This window comes from Cydia amplana, chromosome 26 (assembly GCF_948474715.1).
Source record: "Cydia amplana chromosome 26, ilCydAmpl1.1, whole genome shotgun sequence".
NCBI classification, from domain to species: Eukaryota; Metazoa; Arthropoda; class Insecta; order Lepidoptera; family Tortricidae; genus Cydia; species Cydia amplana.
In genome coordinates, this window is record NC_086094.1 from 8,187,088 (window position 1) to 8,201,250 (window position 14,163).

Below are 14,163 nucleotides of genomic sequence, written 5' to 3' on the forward strand. Positions count from 1 at the left end.
GATCGCGGGTTCAAACCCCGGCTCGTACCAATGAGTTTTTCGGAACTTATGTACGAAATATCATTTGATATTTACCAGTCGCTTTTCGGTGAAGGAAAACATCGTGAGGAAACCGGACTAATCCCAGTAAAGCCTAGTTTACGCTCTGGGTTGAACGGTCAGATGGCAGTCGCTTTCAAGTGCCTGTGCCAATTCTTGGGATTAGTTGCCAAGCGGATTAGTTCCATGAGCCAAAATGCCGGGACAATGCGAGGAACATGATATTCATAGGTGATCTTATTTTTCCAGGCTCGGCCACGGGACTGGCCAAGGTGCTCATCCAGCTGGTGACAGACCTGACCAGCATCGTCAGCCAGGGCTCCATCACCAAGCAATCCCTCGTCACTGTCTCCGTTAACATCTTCAGCATCTTCGGAACCATCACCGACTCTTACCAAGCTGGATGTGAGTGCAACGGGGTCCCTTTCTTTCCCACAATGTTTTAAGTCATAATGTATTGTTTGTCATATTATCATTAGTTATAAAACTGAAACCGTTAACTTTACAGGATTTTCGTAAGGTTATCCTATAGATAGGTTAGATTAGGTTAAGTTTATTTGATGGCAATCCTGAAAAGTGACGCGTTTCTGAACCAAATGAATTATGACTAACGAAAATGCGGGCAAACATTACATGGCTTAAAACTATTTGGGAAACAATAGAAACGTGTTTGAAAACGTCACAAATGAAGTTGCTAATGAAATGTGCTTCGCAGCCGGCACCGCCATCGTGCAGCAGGTCATCCCCATCTGCAGCACGATCCTCGTGCAGCAAGGCTTCGCGAGCATCAAAGACTCCCTCAGCACCATTATCTCCACCATCAACCTCGGAGCCAAGGTCAAATTCGACTGGTCCATCGTTAAAAACGTAAGTTTTTCACTGTACTTATTTCATAAATCATTATCAAAATGCAGGAGAGTAGGCAGCGATGGTATGGCCACGTAAAGAGGAAACCAGCGGATTACGTTGGGAATTTAGCACTACGTCTTTCCATCCCCGGTAAAAGAGGCAGAGGTAAACCGAAAACAAGATGGAAGGACGTAGTGCTAATTAAAAGATATGATTGAGTGCAAAGTATCCGAAAGCGACGTCGAGGATAGGGCGAAGTGGAAGCGAAAGACACGGAAAGCTGACCCTATCACCATGTGGGATATATATCTTGGAAGAGAGAGAGATTATTCAGCCTGTCCTACTGCTGGGCAGAAGGTTCAAAAATAAAACAAAAAAATCCTGCGAAGTGCGAGTCGGACTCGCGCACGGAGGGTTCCACACCATAAGCAAAAAATAGAGCAAAACAAACAAAAAAAAAACAAGCAAAAAAACGGTCACCCATCCAAGTACTGACCCCGCCCGACGTTGCTTAACTTCGGTCAAAAATCACGTTTGTTGTATGGGAGCCCCACTTAAATCTTTATTTTATTCTGTTTTTAGTATTTGTTGTTATAGAGGCAAAAGAAATACATCATCTGTGAAAATTTCAACTGTCTAGCTATCACGGTTCGTGAGACACAGCCTGGTGACAGACGGACGGACGGACAGCGGAGTCTTAGTAATAGGGTCCCGTTTTTACTCTTTGGGTACGGAACCCTAAAAATATTTTGGGACAATCTTACACAGATCGACCTAGCTCCAAACGGGCTCATTTAGACGGTGCGAGAACTCGCATGCTAGTTTCATTAAATTGCGTTATTTGCTCGGTCGGCTGAATTGTTGTAACCTCAATGGTCCGCAATGTAACTAAAATCGCATGCGAGTTCACGCGCCGTCTAAATGAACCTTTAGTAAATCTGTGTAAGAATGTCCTATCATAATCATCATCATATCAGCCAGAGGACATTCACTGTTAGACATAAGCCTCCCTCAGTGTGCCACAATGACCAGTCTTCCGCCACCCGCATCCAGCGGACTCCCGCGACATTTACCAGAATGTCCTATTATTTATTTATTATTATTAATTAGGAAATTAATTGACTTTTATTCATTGTTTTTATTTTTTCTGTTCTTGTATTCTCGTAAGTTTTGACATTGTAAATTTATATGTATTTTGGATTTATTTATTACAATCAATTACGTATAAGCTCCATGCATCATTTATTTATTTGTAAGTATTTACCTACTTACTCTTATTCTAATTGTGTTGACAATCCTTATTGGAGCTATAATTTTATTTCATTAGTATTGTTATTATTTTCATTTTATTTTGACGATCATGATAGAAATTCTTATATTTTTGACATCAATGCAAACTTATTATGTAATTGTCTTTCATTAATAAATCATCTAATCTAATCTATTTACTAGCGACCCGCCTCGGCTTCGCACGGGTTAACAAATACATAAGCCTTCCTCTTGAATCACTTTATCTATTTAAAAAAACCGCATCAGAGTCCGTTGCGTAGTTTTAAAGATCTAAGCATACATAGGGACAGACAGCGGGAAGCGACTTTGTTTTATACTATCTAGGGCCCAAAGTCCGATGAAATTTAAACCATATTCAATTGGAACAGAGTTGCATTTCCTTTGTTTCGTCTAATTTTCAATCAAATAAAAATCAAATGCACTATAGGTTCAAATTTCAATGGCAAATTTTGGGTTTTGCATTTGTATGGCTGGCTTTAGGAGGCTATGTAGTGATTTTTATTTATCACCAGGTTAACGACAAGCTAACGACTGAGGTGAAGCAGGTCTTCCAAGACGTGCAGGGCAGCAGCAGCAGCCCTTCCCTGACCGCCATCTTGAACCTGCGGCCATCGCAGAGCTTCGATGATGTGCTGTCGTTCGGCGTGCAGGTCGTCCAGGCCCTGTCTTCCGTGCTGGATGTGTTTGTCAAGGGACTTGGATCGCTTATCGCTAGAAGTAAGATACTTCTCCTTACTTGGTAGATATTCCACCAATTCGCACGAAGCGCTTTGCTTCCTCGTTTCTTATGCGCACTGCCAAGGAATGGAATTCCTTGCCGGCGTCTATATTTCCGAGCTCATATAACCCGGCAACCTTCAAATGAAGGGTGAACAGGCACCTTCTGGGCAGGCTCGCTCCATCGTAGGCTACGTCTTCGCCTCGGCTAGTCTGTGGCTATGAGTAAGCTCATTTATAATATAAAAAAATAAGGTTTATTTTATACTACAGTCAGCAACAGAAGTTGCTAAGCGGGCGAGGTGTTCAAAATTACGTTGACACGCTCTTATTCTCTTAACAGTAAAGTCTCGCAAGATCATTTTGAACACCTGGCCCGCTTAGCAACTTCTTGCCCTTGATTAAAATGTAAAAATTCAACATTAAACTTAATTTTTCCTCTCAAATAAACTTTCATCATCATCAGCATATGAGCCTTTTTAGCCTACTGCTGATCATAGGCCTCTCGTCGAGTACGCCACTTATGCTGGTCCTGAGCCAATCTCATACAGTAGTGACCCGCAATCTTCCAAATGCCGTCCACCAATGAACCCACAGATGCCAGGCACTCCTTTCGTCTGAAAGCGGCCATTTTTCAGACGAAAGGAGTTCCTGGTGCCACACTCAAACTCATTGTTGAGTTTTGCGGGGTGCCATCACTCTGCCTGGATTTATTATATAAGTGGTATAAAACTAAAACTAACTACAATTAAATTAACTAAGACTAAAAATTAAAAATGCCTATCAAAATTTTGAGCCCTTGGTAGGGTGCCATCACGCAGGCAGCGTTCCCGCGCTGGATTGCTATGGCCATTGGCCAATCTTTGATCGAGAAAGCTGCCTGCGCGAGGGTCACCTGTGGCCTCCCTTAGGCGTTTGCTGAGCGCCTTGTGGTGCCCCCATGCCCCCCTACGGGCCTAGTGCCTCGACGCCAAAAGCTACTTTATCTACTTTATCTTTTTCCACGTGTCCAAACCATCTCAACATACCTTTCTCAATTTTTGTCACTACATCTTCGTTCAGTCCACACTTTTCCCTTATCACACTGTTCCTAATAAATAAATAAATATATAAAATAAATGTAAATGTGTTTCCCAGTGGTCGGGTGCCTGATCAACTACATAGTGGCTGTGCTAGGCGCCGCCCGCAACAGCAAAAGCTTCGTGGCGCAGAAGGCCTTCTTCGTCAGCTTCGGCGTGAGCGTCTCCGGGAGCTCGTGGGCCGACATCGCCGCCGGCTTCAAGGTCAACAGCGCTAAAGCTGACCTTGACGTCATTCTGAACACTTACACTAACAACAAGGGTAAGTTTTCATCATCATATATTTAAGAGTAAGACTCTTGTCGGTGGAGCAATTTCCATGTTTGGCGGTCTTCTGCCTTCTCTTTCACAGGCTGATACGCATACAACAAGACGTTAAGTTTTCCTTTATTTGATTCATTTAAGTATTTTACAAGCTTTTATTTTCCACCTGTCCCGTTGGCTGTGCGTCTAGTCAAATCTTACAAGTTAAATTTGACTCACTTCCCGACGAACCTGAAAATTTGCATACATATGTAAGTCGGGTGACGATGCAATATCGATGCAATACTATCGAGCTGATCTGATGATGGAGACAGTACGGGTACAGTGGGAACCATGAGTCACTGACAGTGACAGTGACAGTGTCAAACTGACATAAACGCTCACGTACGTAATTTACTGTCTATACATCTTGCTTGCACTAATATGCGGGTATGAGCTAGATGCATATAAAGTAAGTTACGTTCTCGATAGCGTTTATGTCAGTGCCAAACTGGTGGTAGCCACAGGAGGTGGCCATAGGAACTCTGTGATAAAGCAACGTAACCTAATTGTGTTTGGGGTTTTTAGAATTGTCTTGATGAGTAATGCCTGTGGAAAGAAAATTACAGGAGCAATAAAAGCAAATGAAATTTTAGCCTAAAGCGTAGCGAAGCGCTGGTTGCCTAGCGGTAAGAGCGTGCGACTTGCAATCCGGAGGTCGCGGGTTCAAACCCCGGCTCGTACCAATGAGTTTTTCGGAACCTATGTACGAAATATCATTTGATATTTACCAGTCGCTTTTCGGTGAAGGAAAACATCGTGAGGAAACCGGACTAATCCCAATAAGGCCTAGTCCCTCTGGGTTCGAAGGTCAGATGGCAGTCGCTTTCGTAAAAAATAGTGGCCACGTCAATTCTTGGGATTAGTTGTCAAGCGGACCTCAGCAGCGGAAAATGCCGGGATAACGCGAGATATTTTATCCTTATTTTATCCTTCAGGCTTGAAATCCCTAACCGGCGCTCGCCTAGTGATCTTCAACTGCGCGTACAGCCTGGCCGACATATGTGCCAAGGGAACCTCCATCACGGAAGCTGATCTGACCGCTGTCTTACGAGTGGTCACCACACTGCTTGGAGGCTTCGCCAACAGCCTGTCGGCTAACGTTGGCAAGACCATCTGTGATAACCTGCTGCCGACGACGAGCTACTATTTGGAGCAGAATGGATACCCATGTAAGTTATAGGTCTAATTAGGTCATATCTTGTAGGTAAGTCAAATTAGGTCATAATATCTGGGAGACCGAACTTTGCTCGGAAAACTCATAAAAATTCAAAAATTTGCGTTTTCCCAGAGGTAACATCTAGCTAGATCGATTTTTGGCCCCCGAAAACCCCCTTATAGCAAATTTCATCGATATCGTTAGAGCCGTTTTCGAGATCTCCGAAATACATAAATAAATAAACAAGAATTGCTCGTATAAAGGTATAAGATACTTGTAAGTCAAATTAGGTCATATACCTGTAAGTCGAATTAGGTAATGTGCTCCAAATAAGTTCGCTTTTAATAGAGAAAGCTTTTTGACATTAAGTTCGCCTTATGTACGTAAAAAGATTAAATAAATCGAAAGATCGGATCGTTACAAAATTCGAAACTTCACATAAATTCTCCACATTAAATTCTCTAGCTTACTTTTATTCTTGCACCATTTTTACACCTCTGTTTAGCATTTTGGTTGACTGGTAGATAACGCCTTTAGGCATTAAGTCCGCCATTTTGTATGCCATTTTGTTATTGTGTAATAAAGTTTAAATAAATGAATAAATTAGTAAGTCGGTAGACAATGTAATATAATGGTGTCATCGAGCCAATCTGATGATGAGGTAGGTAGTTCAGATAGCAGAGCTATGGGCTAGTGACCCAACGGTCGTGAGTTCAAGCCTCACCCAAAACAATGTTCATACATACATACATATAATCACGCCTATTTCCCGGAGGGGTAGGCAGAGACCACGGATTTCCACTTGCTACGATCCTGACATACCTCTTCCGCTTCCGTTACTTTCATAACATTCCTCATACACGCTCGCTGGTTTAGGGTGCTCTTGACCTGAGGGCCTACCGCGAACCACGTTCGACGTGTTACCTCTCTGTCGCACTTGTAAATTCGTATGTAAGTGTGACAGAACGTGGTTCGCGGTAGGCCCTCTGGCCTTTCTTCATGATTTCCCCGATAGTGAAAATAATGTTTCCACTATTAAATATTGCATTTTTTTTCCAGCCTTCTCAAGTTCCGTCACCACGTCCATCTACGCTGACATCGGCACGTGCAACAACGTGGCCGTGCCTTGGTCTGGCTCAGCTTCCGTCGGCAACTGAATACAATACGACATAGTTACTTACGTTAGGTCGAGAAACCGCGGCGCGCGAGCGCGGCTCAATGCATTCAAACAATTTACACTTAGATTAGACTATTACACTTAGATTATAAGTAGAAAACAAAGATATCCAAAAACAAGATGGGTAGATGAAATCCGTTTAACCTTACTGGTCCTGAGTTGCAGCGTACTTAACGTATAATAGCTATGTCTAGAAACTGTAATAAACGTATCGCTCAATTATTTTTGTTTACTTTATTTACCCTTAAAACATTAGTTACCGTAAAATGGGGTGAGTAGGCTCAAAACTGAAATTCAAACCTCGATAACATTTTATTTTTACATATGAAAACTGAATGGTGTATGTATATAATAAGTGTTCCGGACGTTTGTATTTTATTTTGGGTAGTTCCATTTCATAACTTTGGCGATAAAGAGGAAAACCCACCTCACCCCGTAGTGCCAGTGCCTCGTATTTGGGGTAAAAGGGGTTTTTATACAAAGGTGATTTTGGAAGATTGTTGGATCGATTTTTTTTATTATGCGTATTACTATAGCTCCATTTTAAATTGGAATACATTATTTTTGTAGCAGTAGCCTTAAAATCCCTTCTCACCCCCCTCTCAAACCTTCTCTCCCCATTCATAACCCACCTCTCCCCGCGAAACCTACTCACCCCGTTTTACGGTACCTACCCAAATCCCATCACATCTTAGGGCCGATACAGACGGACTGCAAACCGACTGCAATTTGTATGGGAACCGCACGCCAACTGCATCGTCGGTGCAATTCCCATACAAGTTTCAGTACTATCTGTCCCTTCCTTAGTCTAAGGCCTGAGTGGACGCTCGAAGCGGAGCGTTCGGCGGGGCGTGCAGCGTGGCGTCGAGCTCCCAAGGGATTTGAGCAGCGTGCACTAAGGCCGCTCCTATACGCTTGCATTTGTTTAACATGCACACCGCACGCCCCGCCCCGCTGCACGCACAACTCGAGCGTCCACTCAGGCCTTACACTTAGTGTCTCTGGCGGCCTAGCCAAGGCGACGATCGCTATCGCTTCGCCATCGAATCGCTGTGTCTCTCTATCACTCTTCCTTATTAGTGTGAGAGTGACAGTTGCGTTTCATTCACTACGGAGCGTTAGCGATTGGCGTGATGGCTAGGTCGCGTTACTGACAATCACACTTGGCTACAATTATAGTGCTGTAAACCTCTCTATGTCTATATTATACATACGAGATATATATGTAGGTATATACGTATGTGCTGAGTATTAGGTATAAATAAAGTCCCCTGCCGCGTCTGTCAGTGTATTTGTGTGTTTGTATGTTCGCGATAAACTCAGAAACTAGTAACTACTGAACGGATTTTCACCTATCAATAGAGTGATTCGTTAGAAAGATTTAGGTGTATAATTTGTTAACCGGTGCGAAGCCGGGGTGGGTCGCTAGTAAATAATAAAGAGCGTGTATGAACTATAGGGGGCAGCACAGCCATCAGATTTTCCGCGCGAGGCGTAAATGTGAAGTTTATGCTTCCGATGTAGCCCACAAGATGGCTGAACCTACTATGCACAAGAAGACGTACGAAAACGGTAGATGGCAGCACTTGCTTTGGCGATGTAGGTACATGTTTATTTCCGATTCAGGCCACAAGATGACAGACCCTCGAACGCGCACGGTCCCTATAGTAAGTACCTACGACGAAAATCCGTTGCTAAGTTTTAAAGATCTAAGCATACATAGGGACAGACAGACAGCGGGAAGCGACTTTGTTTTATACTATGTAGTGATTCTAGTACCTACTTTATTTTATTATCCTAAGCACGACCTTGGATACTGTATAGCTAATATTTGTTTTATATTCTTCAGTCTTCACGAACCATTCTACAATTTTAATTACGCAAATGTTCCAAAGTAAATAACAAGACAATGTAAAGCTTCAATAGTTTTTTTGTGGATACAAGTGTGGAAATCAGCATGAAATCAAGTGTAGCCTTTGTGTGGCTAAGTAATAATTATAGTGTCAAATGCTTGTTTTTTTTTATGTACTGGATGCTAGCCTGTTAAGTCAAATAACATAGAACAAAACTAGAGACAGGTAAACCTTTGGGTGGATCAACTATTTCTTGTTGTTATTCTGTCCGGTCAGCCAAGAGACAATAGTAGCATAGTTTGTTAGCAGACATTGTACACCACCTTCTTCTGACACGCTTGGTAGACGACCCTCAATGGAAAGGATTTATAAGTATCACAAAAAAGCGTGTTTGGTGAATTTAGATGCCTAAAAATCAGGTTTTAATGAGTGACCCAGGAGAACGTATGACATGACAACGAGTGACTAGAAAAAGTTGATTCACATAGTTAACAACCATGGACATGCTTCCGAAATAAATGATTTGATTGATTGTTTAAATGATTTTTATTATTTCCACTGTCACAACAAAGTCTGTTCAAAGCTTCAGATGTCAAGAAAAGCCCTGTAAAGTAGATTTAGCAGAAACTGTCGAATTCTCCCAAGAATGAACTGAACCCTCCTTCCGCTGTTTTTTCTCCTGTCTTCACCATTTTGCCAGCCGTGCTAATACCAGTGCCCATTTCACCCCCACCTCCTGGGACTTTCTTGGCCATGCCTTCAGCTCCTTTCTCGCAGCCATCTTCGCCTTTGTCGGCGATTCCTTCGCCTGATGATACTCCGTCTTTGGCTTTTCCTGCTATGCCCGCTGCGCCGCCCTAAAGTAACAATTAAAAACATTAAATTTATTGTTATACTAATATATTACTCCTTCCTAAATCGCTTCAGGAGCGATAAGGCCGCCTGTTGTTTACCTCTGTCTTCATGTATTATACTTGGCCAAGCAAATCTAGTCAGTAGAAAAAGGCGGCAAATTTGAAAAATCGCGGGTTAGCAACACTGTGTTTGAATTGTTCCAAAATCGCGTGTCTTTTATATTTTATCTGTGGAACTGTTTTGTTTATTCCATCGTCGTTCGATGTAGGTACATTAATTGCTCCTTTTTAATCGTTTCCTAGGGATACCATCCAGCTTGACAGCCTATAATATATATGTTTGCATTGTAGGTACATTTATTCTAGTATATTACCGGGTGGGGCCTGTAGGCTGTAACAGCAGCAAAAAAATTAACTGTAGATTCCTTAAACTGACCAACATTTGTTTAGAGACTTAAAAATAATAATGTGTTTTATTTTTATTTATTTAAACTTTATTGCACAATAGATAAAAATTAATGCCATAAAAACCTTATATAAAAAGGTTAAAAAACATGGTTCATGAGATACAACCTGGTGACAGACAGACAGACAGTGGAGTCTTAGTAATAGGGTCCCGTTTTAGGGTACGACAGAATCCTAAAAAACACTCCGTAGATACCGACCACTATACACTATATAGGTACAAAACTATATGTACATAAGTATTAGTATCTATGTATCTTGAAAAAAAAAATTACACTTACAGTTGGTGCGGCTGAAGCTAAAGCAACCTGCAAAAATAATAATTAAAATGAAAATAAAATACTTGTTCTACATTTTTTTATTTTGTGTCGTTAACGTTTAATCGTTATATTTATTTAAATACACAAACGGGTCTCCCGCGATATAGTTTCATTGTTTTTACCTTAAATTCCGACGTTTCAGCTGAGTTGCACCAGCTGTGGTCACGGAAAGACTGACGTCCCAGCAAATGCAACTAATTTCGGGTAGTTCAGTGTTGTTTTATTTATATTTCCGTTGACATTTGCTGGGATGTCACAACGTCAGTCTTTCCGTGACCACAGCTGGTGCAACTCAGCTGAAACGTCGGAATTTAAGGTAAAAACAATGAAACTATATCGCGGTGTATAACAAATATTAATAAGTAATATAACTAATTATACGTACACTTATTTAGAAACTTAAAAACTAAATCTAAAAAGGGTCAATAGGTACCCGGGTAAAAGGCGCCTAACACGCCGCTGGCGTTGTCTTTGAACGGCCAGCGAAATATGCTGGACTGAATATGCGCCGGACCTGTGGCCCGTTTCTCAAAAGCTTGTAACTTGTAATGCAAGTGGAAGTCTCTAATAAAAGCTGTCAAAAAGCGACATCCGCTTGTATTACAAGTTACAAGCTTTTGAGAAACAAGCCCCTGGGGTCACGGCGCTTTTTTCGGAGGCGTTGACCTAACTTGATTGTTTAGCACAAGCTAACCATTTGCCATTACATTACATATTTATAATTGTTTAAAAACTTACCAAAGCAAGAAGGACTATGATTTTAACAGAAACCATTTTGAGAGCGAGCCGAAATTTAATGTTCTCTGCGTACATTTAAACTAGTTTATATACCAGCCACGGTCAATATTTGGTGATATACAGGTGTTACAAAGTGTTACGTCACTTTCTTTTATATTAATTTGGCACAAAACAATAGTAACGCACATTCAATGTAATTGCGTGTTACAATTTAAATTCCAATAATTAAACGTTAGATATATTCATTTAGTCTTATTGGTCTTATAAGGAATACCAAAAAAAACTTATGAACTAAATATATCTATGAATAAAACTAAGTTAAATCTAAGAACACTAAATAAATCTAAAATTAAAAATGCAATACAAAACTAGTAAAATTTCATCATAATATATTTAATATAGGTAGGGAACCTTAATCACATACGTTAGAATTATTATAATATAAAACGTTAGATGATAAATTAAAGGTTACAATAACAATGAAGATTTAATTAAAAAAAAAATATGGCTACTTATAAAATAAAACTATAAAAACTAAACCTAACTAGAAAAAATAAAAATACCTACCTAAAACAAACCTTGGCCTCTTGGCAAGGTGCCCATCGCGCAGGCAGCATTCCCGCGTTGTATTGTATCGCGATGGCAAGCCTTTGCACGAATTAATAGGGATGATGACACATGTTGAATTTAATAACAAAATCTAGTAAAATAGATAGCAAATGAGCAATTTATTACAATAATGTGGATATTAAAATGATATAAATATGGAAATTATACAAAAATACAGGACCTGAAAGTTTAAAAATATAAGTTTTTTTTTAACTTCCAAAAAGTAAATACGTAAGGATACCATTCGATTCCTTACATTTTATCCAAAAAAAGATTGTATAGCAACTAAACGCAATATTTCACCGACAAACATGCAAATTTCTTGTTTCGTCTATGGACAAAACAAGAAATATCCCAAAAACAAACCTGATCGAGGTGTATGTGTAATCCCTAACCCGCATTGGGCCAGCGTGGGGACTATAGCCTAAAGGCCTAAACCCTCTCGCGTATGAGAGGAGGCCTGTGCCTAGCAGTGGGACGTATATAGGCTGAACCTATTTGTGTCGTTTCCAAGCAAAATGTCCCACTTTGTCGCTTGCCATAAGGGTGCTTTGACACGTTATTCGTATAAGGATACAAGCAAATCTCACCCTTATGGGAAGCGCTGGTGGCCTAGCGGTCAGAGCGTGCGACTTGCAATCCGGAGGTCGCGGGTTCGAACCCAGGCTCGTATTAAACCTTTTTTATGCGTATCTCAAAGTTTGTCCATGAGTAGGTATATTAGCTTGGCACTCATATACACATATCTACAATATACGTACTCTTTAGGTCACACGCCTCAGCAAAAGATACACTCGTATGAATGAGTTCGGAACTTATGTACGAAATATCATTTGATATTTACCAGTCGCTTTTCGGTGAAGGAAAACATCGTGAGGAAACCGGACTGATCCCGATACGGGCCTAGTTTACCCTCTGGGTTGGAAGGTCAGGTGGCAGTCGCTTTCGTAAAACTAGTGCCCACGCCAATTACTGGGATTAGATGCCAAGCGGACCCCAGGCTCCCATGAGCCGTGGCAAAATGCCGGGACAACGCGAGGAAGATGATATGTATCTCGGGTCAAATTTTGCAAGTTAAATTTGACCCACTTCTAGGTTTCTGGTTTCTCCACTTGTCTGGCCTAGTGGGTAGTGACTCTGCCTATGAAGCCGATGGTCCCGGGTTCAAATCCTGGTAGGGCAATTCATTATTTGTGTGATGACCACGTAGTACCTCCTCAAAATACCTCTTTAGTTGCTGCTATCAAAGATGATGTCTATGTATTTAAGTATTTATATACAGTACAGTAGTATTTATATAAGTACCGTATTTACCATAAGGGCACACGGTGCTCGTGCCCAGGGCCCCCATCCTCAGGGGGCCCCCAAGGACAGACAGTAACAATATATTTGATTACCCATAATAAATAGAAGATGTATGTATGTATGTATGTATGTCACTTTATTGCACATAAACAGGTTTATACATAAAACGGACAAAAACAAAACAAAAATAAGAATGTTATGTACAAAGGCGAACTTATCCCTAAAAGGGATCTCTTCCAGCTAACCTTTGAGAAAATGCGAAAGGATCAAACACTAACAGGTGAAAGACAATTTAATATGGACAAATAGCAATATAAGAATTTTGGATACACATAAAGGAAGACGAGAGCAATAAATAAAGAGAAAACCAGTACTACCTACTCATAAATACGCATAAACTATAAACATACTTATACATATATAAACCTATATACACATATACATATACGTATACATAAACATACCGCTGTTTACTAACTACATAAACATATAATCTATATATAAATTATATATATATATATATATACAAAGTATTCAGTTCTAACTACATCAGGAGTCTAATAACCACAACTTTTTCAACTTCTCCTTGAGTGAGGCAACAGATTGCGATTTCCTTACGTCCACTGGTAGATCGTTCCACAGCTTAACTGAGTAGGCCGTGAAAGACTTACAGTACGCACGCGACTTTAGACTTTAGAAGATCATAGTAGAAAAATGTTAGTTTAATTAGCTTTCTTTACTTTCCAAAAGGTCCCAAATTCTTATGTGCCCAGGGGCCCCAGCATAGTTTAAGACGGATATATCGTTGTATCGTGTTGTTGTGTTTATAATTTGTATATCGTTGTCTAACTACAACAACATACAGCAATACAATAAAGTGTTTACATTCATACATACATACATACAAGCCTTATTGAGCTTTCTGTGATGTGGGGCTTAGTTAATATATGTAATAAATTAATAATGTCCTATAAATGTTATAAGACATATTTATGTATTTTAATATTTATTTTACGATTGTTTTCATATATTTTGGATGCATTTCAAAAGTTAGAGGGGAGGACATAGGGTAATTCGCCAGTAACTGGCTACCGGCCATTAACTGGCCACCCTAAATTGAAAATGAATTCTATTCACCTATAAACAGAATTCATTTTAGTATAAGGTTTCAATAACTGTCCAGCCTTCAATAACTAGCCACCTTCATGGACCTATAATATTACGGACAGAATTTCGCTTACAACACAACTGTGATTCCAACATCCACCAGTTTCATAGTATTTACGCGTGACACACAAACATTGACAGCCCACATCCACCAGTTTGCCATCAGACGAATCGAAACGTCATTGAAGTAAACATGTCGAAGAAAAATATAAAATATGCCGGCATGCGTAGTTAAATCC